Source organism: Cervus canadensis, chromosome X, assembly GCF_019320065.1.
Source record: "Cervus canadensis isolate Bull #8, Minnesota chromosome X, ASM1932006v1, whole genome shotgun sequence".
NCBI classification, from domain to species: domain Eukaryota; kingdom Metazoa; phylum Chordata; class Mammalia; order Artiodactyla; family Cervidae; genus Cervus; species Cervus canadensis.
In genome coordinates, this window is record NC_057419.1 from 81,193,697 (window position 1) to 81,201,086 (window position 7,390).

General features: G+C 33.1%; 1 non-coding gene across 1 annotated transcript; it reads right to left on the reverse strand.

The window, feature by feature from the left end:
- Window positions 1–6,369: 6,369 nt before the first annotated feature.
- Window positions 6,370–6,475, reverse strand: LOC122436156. The gene has a single exon (XR_006267918.1). It is a non-coding gene; the product is annotated as a U6 spliceosomal RNA (small nuclear RNA).
- Between the last annotated feature and the right edge of the window lie 915 nt (window positions 6,476–7,390).

Genomic DNA, 7,390 nt, shown 5'->3' on the forward strand with positions numbered 1-7,390 from the left:
GTAAACAGTCCCTTTATATTGGTGTGCAAGGAATCAACTTAAAAATAATTTCCTCAGGATCCATGTCATTAGGTTATTAGGTTAGGTTAATAAAGTTATTTCTTACATGATCTTTTAATAAAATAGTCTTCTGAATTTATATCGAACTGGGGAAACTCAGCATCAATGATATATGTGATCTAATATCTTTTATTTCTAGTTCAGTTAGCTTTTAAAGCCTGTGGAAAATACTCATTTTTATCTTCCACATCAGCAAATTTGTAAAGACGGTGGAGAAAAAAGGATCGATATTCCCATATGAGCCTCAATTTGAAAGTTCTACAACATTGCCTGATAGATTTAATCAAATCTTATCTGTCTTTGTTATATGTCAAGCAATTCACTACTGTAAATAAAAGGAACATGTAATGAATAGCACCAATTTGAAGTAGTCATTATGGCTTTAAGCTCTGTATCCTTAAAGAATGTGAGCCTGCATAATTTTTAACCAGAAGCAATTTTAAGTGGGAAATATAACATAAGCCTTTAAAACTAGCAGGTAAATTAGAACCAATATAAACTTTAATCTATTTTGAATACCAGCTCCATGCTTATAAGTTTTGTTGGCAGCTTATGAAAGTAAAAGAGTTACAGTGGTCTACATTCTCATCAAACATATATCACAGTAACAGATGAGTTGGTTTATGCTTGAAATTGAATGAATTATATTTTGTATGGTGAAAAACTGAGCATATGGCAAATAAATATTTGGGTGTGATTATAAAACAACACACTTACATTCTATAGCATAATTTAGTCAGTCACAAAGGTTTTAGGGTTGTTGACTAGACATATCTGCTTCTCTGATTAACCTCAGAGAAAGTGATCTTTCTTTTTCTTTCTTCCTTCCCTTCTTTTTCTCTCTTTTCCAGAGAGCTGATGTAGCAAAATGAATTAGGATGAAAAATTACAAATGGAGAATTCATAATCTATAATTCTGCAGTGATATTTTATTCTTTTAGTTCTTACAGAAAGAAAATAGACATAAAACTATGGCTCAGCCCTTAATTCATTGTCCCTTAATTGTTTCTTTTATCCCTGGAAGGGTTTCTTTATTCTTTTCCACCTATCTTAGATCTACTCTTCTTCAAATATTAATGTTACACTTTAATATTTATATTTTAGTGTTAAATACTATTACTAACAGTAATGTTTATATTTATCTAAATAATGCAGTTCATTCCAAACTAGTATCTTAGAACAGTTTATTTCTTAGATATCATTTTTATCTTTTTTTTCCAGGTACTCTGAATGTAGGGATTTTCTTCTAATGACATTGTAAGATTCAGTTTGATCTTGGACTTCCCAGCTTCCAAAACTGTGAAAATAAACTTATTTTGATTAAGCCATTTAGCCTATGATGTTTTGTTATGGAAACATTATCTAAGAGATCTTATGCATGAGCTTCTAACCCAAGTGAACAACTGCATGGATATCCCACAGACATTCAAACTGAACATGAGAGATTGGACAAAAATTACTCTCCCACCAAGTTTGTTTCCCAGTACACCTTATCATATGCAACACTCCACATCAAGTCATGTAAAATAGAAATCTGGGAGTTATCCTTGATTTCACATTTTCCCCCACTCATACCTGATTAATGATGAAATCCAAAGTTTCAAAGTTCCTATTTTATCATTAATTAAGACTATCTTACTTTCTCCATGTTTCTGCAATGACAACCGAGGTCCAAAGTCCACATTCTTTATTCATTTATTTTAATCTTTCTTTTGCTTGATTTGTCCCTTTCAAAGTTATTCATCACAGTGAAGTTAGAGTGAATTTTTAAATATACACTAAATTCTTCAAGGAAGTTTTAGATCCACAGAAAAATTGAGCAGAAAATACTGAGAGTTTTCATACATCCTCTCCACATACACATGCACATCCTCCCCTACCATAAAGTTCTTGAAACTGAGGGGTACATTTTTAAAAATACATGAACAAACATTGACACATCATTACCACCAAGGTATATAGTTTATACTAGTGGTATCTCCAGGTGTATATTTCATGAATTTTTATAAATATATAATAAAATTATGCAATATTATAGTTTCATACAGAATAGTTTCAATACTATAAAAATCATTTCCAGAATGTTATGTCTTTGAAATCTTACCTTTACAGATTGACTTCATTTACTTAGTAATAAATACTTAAGGTTTCTCCATGCATTTTGTGACTTGATAGTTCATGTGTTCTCAGCACTGAAAAACTGAGATGAGTCACTGTTTGTATGGATAAGTCACTGTTTATCCATTCACCTGTGGTAGGTAATCTTGGTTGTTTCAACTCATGGCAATAACAACATTAAAATTTATATTGTATGGATGTACCACTATCCATTCACTTGAGGTAGGTAAGCTTGGTTGTTTTTCAGTTTTGGCAATAATGGATAAAACTACTATAAACAAACACATGCATATTGTGTGTGTGTGTGTGTTTGCATGAGTTTTAAACTCATTAGGTTAAATACAAAGCAGTTCAAATGGTGGATTTTATAATAAGAATTTTTTTTTAAGAAACTGCCTTTCATACCATGTCCCATATTTCACAGATTTCTTATATTTTCTACTTTATAGATAAGATTTTTCCTCTCTTGCTCCTTTAAGGAATTTTTATCTTTGATTTTCTATAGTTTGAGGAGGCTATGCTTACCTATACTATTTCAGAAATTTATCCTGCTTGGTATATTCTAAGCTTTCTGTATCTGTGGTTTGGTGTTTGACACTAATTTGGGGGATATTCTCAGTCATTATTGTTTCAAATATTTCTTCTGTTCCTTTCTTCTCTTTCTTTCATAAAGTTACATGTATATTACACTTTAAAAAAAGATTGAGTTATAATTGGCATATATTTGTTTCAGGTATACAGTGTGATTTGATATTTGTATAAACTGCAAATGATCACCAAACATCAATCACTACACATAGTTAAAACATTTTTTTCAGTGATGACAGATTTTAAGATCAGCTCTAATAACTTTCATATATTCAATACGTTAGTTATAGTCACCATGCTGTACATTACATTTCCACGACATGTATTTTAGATATTACATCTTTAAAATTGTCCCACATGCCTTGGATGTTCTGTTCTTTTTGTTTTCAGTCTTTTCTTTCTTTTCAATTTTGGAGGTTTTTATTGAGATATCATAAGACTCAGAATTTTTCTTCAGCCATGTCCAGTTTACTAATAAACACATCAAAGACATTCTTCATTTCAGTTACAGTGTTTTTATATCTAGCATTTATTTTTTGTTATTTATGAGGACGTCTGTCTCTGCTTACATTGTCCATCTGTTTTTGGATGTATCTGCTTTACCCACTAGAGCCTTTAGCATATTAATTATACTTGTTTTAAATCCCCAGTGTAATCATTCCAACTTCTCTTCCATGTCTATTTCTGATGTTTGCTTTGTCTCTTTAAATTGTGTGTGTGTTTGTGTGTGTGTGTGTGTATAAGTTTATGTTTGTTAGGCCTTGTAATTTTTTTTTTCAGTAACAAAATATGATGCATTGGATAAAGGAACTTCTCCAAAAAGACCTTCAGTAATATGGTGGTGAGGTATGAGGGAAGGGGATGAGGTATGAGGTGGTGAGGCAGGAGGGGAAGGGATCTAATACAGTTTTGTGATTAGATGTCAGTCTTTTAGGGAGTTTATGTCTCTGGACTGTAGAATTCACAAGTGTTTATTAGCTTTTTTTTTTCTTCTCATCTTTCAGATGGGACAGAATTGCTAGAAGGGGCAGGAACTGGGTATTTCCCTTCCCCTAGATCAGTTAGCCTACAACAGTAGATTAGGCTGTAACTAGTTTCTCCTATGGGCAAGCCTTGTTTAAACAAACAAACAAACAAACAAACAACAACAACAACAACAAAATAGTACACTGGTGTATTTCAAAATAGTTTCTTTTCCTTTCCTACCCAGAAGCTCAATGGAATTTTTATCTAATTTTTACTGTAACAACTGAGTCAAATGCTTAGAAGTAAAACTCACAAAATTGTACCTCCACATGATTGTGTTGCCAAAAAGTTTTTATTTGAGAACTGTCCTCTCTGAGTCCCCAGAAATTCATCCCTTACAGTTCAGGTTTCCCAGGAGTGATTTCCCAGGAGAGAAAATGCCTGTGGCATTTTCTGCTCATATGTCTGCTCAGGTAAGCCATAACTCCCTATATTTGTCTGTTTATCTCTCTAATCTGAGGGGGCAGCAGTCACTATGTGTCCTCATCTCTTCTATGAATCCCAGAGACTATATTTTTAGTCTGTTCAACATTTTACCTGTTGTTAGGGTGGAGTGTGCCTTAAAAGCTTCTTTGTGTGTGTGTGTGTGCTTGTGTGTAAAACTGGTAACAGGAAATTGGCATTCTTTTTTCTTAAATATTCTGCAAGAATTATCTTGTCATTAATTAGTTCTGAAAGGTTTTGTTTTTGTAAAGTGTTTTACATTTTCTACACAGACAATTGTTTTATCTGTGAATAAAGACAGCTTTACTTATTCATTTAGAATATTTACACATCTTATTATTTTTTGCCTTATTGCATTAGATATAACTTCCAGTATGATATTGAAAAGAGATGGTGTGAAGGGACTTTCTTGTGCTTTTCCTGATCATAGAAAAGTGTTCCTAATTTTTCATCCTTAACTATAAAGTTAGTTATAGATATTTGAGTAGATATGCTTTATGAAGTTGAGGAGATTCCCTCTATTTTTAATTTGCTGAGAGCTTTAACCATGAATGGGTACTGTTTTCTGTTAAATAACTTTTCTGCTTTCACAGTGATGTGATCATGCAAATTTTCTTATTTTGTCTGCTGATGTAATAGATTAACTGATCTTCAGATGTTGAACTGACCTTGAACACTTGGAACAAATTTCATGTCCTTTCAGGGCTTCTCTTTGTAGCTCAGTCAGTTAAGAATCTACCTGCAATGCAGGAGACCCGGGTTTGATTCCTGGGTCTGGAAGAAACCCTGGGAAAGCAAATAGAAACCCACTCCAGTGTTCTTACCTGGGAAATCCCATGGACCAGAAGAGCCTGGGAGGCTACAGTCCATGGGGTTGCAAGAGTTGGCCCTGACTTAGCAACTAAATCACCATTTTATATATATATATATATGTATATATATATATATATATATATATATATAGCTTCTTTCTAAAATTATCTATATAACTAAAACTATTATTCTAACATATAGAAACAATACTTAAGTAAAAGGGCCTGGCTGGATCTTAGTTCTATTTCTCAGAATATAATATGCCTTATCATCATGTGTTTTTGTGTATGTTTTGGGGAAGTAAGTAGACATGAAAAGCTGAAAGCAATAATGTTACACCCTCATCTGGCATTTCAGTTATGTTATGTCCATGGCTAGAGAAACTCAAATCATTTTGAAGAGTTTTTCAATTCTTCTCTCTTCCTGACTCCATTTCCCTTTTTATAGCCCTAGAATTGAGTAGCCTCTTGTGCTCCTTAATTCCTCCATCCTTTTAGGTCTGATATGCATAAGTATCATTAAAATAGGATTCTAATCAAGAAAAACAGATGAGAACTTTGAGAAGACAAAATGTGGGGATTATATGAGTCTTCCTAATACTAAAATCACGTTTGCAAGTTTTCCCCTCTATTCTCAGTTATTGTTGTTGTTTCTCTTTCTTTTTTTTAAGTTTTTATTGGAGTATAGCTGATTTGAAAAGTTGTGTTAGTTTGAAGTGTACAAAAAAGTGAATCAGTTATACACATATATAGATCTATATTTTTTTAGATTGTTTTGCCATACAGGCCATTACAGAGTATTGAGTAGCATTAACTGTGCTTTACCTATTCATTATCTATTTTATAATACATAGAAACTTCCCAATCTGTCAATTTATTCCTCTCTCCTTTACTCTCTGTAAACCTTAAGTTTTTTTTTTCTATATCCATGACTGTATTTCAGTCTTATAAATAAACTCATTTACATATATTTTTTCAAGATCATATGCATGAATGATATCATATATTCATTTTTGTGCCTTATATACTTCATTTAGTATGACAATCTCTATATCCATCCATACTGCTGCAAATGGCATTTTGTTCTTTTTTATGGCTGAGTAGTATTCTGCTATATATATTACCATATCTTCTTTATTTTTCTATTGATGGGAATTTTGGCTGTTCCCATGTCCTGGCCATTGAAAATAGTACAGAAATGAACTTTGGGGCACACATACCACTTTTCTGATTGTTAAAATTTTTAACTTCAGAATAATTGCTTTACAATGTATTGATTTCTATTATACACACACACACACACACACACACACACATATATATATATATAGGATGCTACACAAATTTTCGTGCATCCTTGCATGGGGGCCATGCTAATCTTCTGTGTATCTTTACAATTTTTGTTTATGTGTTGCTGAAGTGACCATGCATGTACCTTTAAGAACTATGGTTTTCTTCAGCTATATGCCCAGGAGTGGGATTACCAAATCATATGTTAGTTCTATTTTTACTTCTTATGGGAACCTTCATACTGTCCTCCATAGTGGCTGTATCAATTTACATCCCCACTATCAACAGTAGGGTTTCCTTTTCTCCACAAACTCCCTTAGGCTTATTATTTGTAGATTTTTAGATGATGGACATTCTGACTAGCCATGCATTTCTGTATATGGAGAAATGCAAAAAAGCAAAATGGCTGTCTGAGGAGGCCTTACAAATAGTTGTGAAAAGAAGAGAAGCAAAAAGCAAAGGAGAAAAGGAAAGATATACCCATTTGAATGCAGAGTTTCAAAGAATAGCAAGGAGAGATATTTGTACTCAGTGATCAGTGCAAAGAAATAGAGGAAAACAACAGAATGGGAAAGACTAGAGATTTCTTCAAGAAAATTAGAGATACAAAGGGAATATTTAATGCAAAGATGGGCTCAATAGAAGACACAAACGATATGGACCTAATAGAAGCAGAAGATATTAGGAAAAGGTGGTAAGAAAACACAGAAGGACTATACATAAGTGATCTTCACGACCATGATTATCTTCAGATAATCGTGATGGTGTGATCACTCACCTAGAGCCAGACATCCTGTAATATGAAGTCAAATGGGCCTTATGAAGCATCACTACGAACAGAGCTAGTAGAGGTGATGGGATTCCAGTGGAGCTATTTCAAATTCTAAAAGATGATGCTGTGAAAGTGCTGCACTCAATATTCCAACAAATGTGGAAAACTGAGCAGTGGCCACAGGACTAGAAAAAGTCAGTTTTCATTCCAAACCCTAAGAAAAGCAAGGCCAAAGAATGTTCAAACTACCACACAATTGCACTCATGTCACACATTAGTA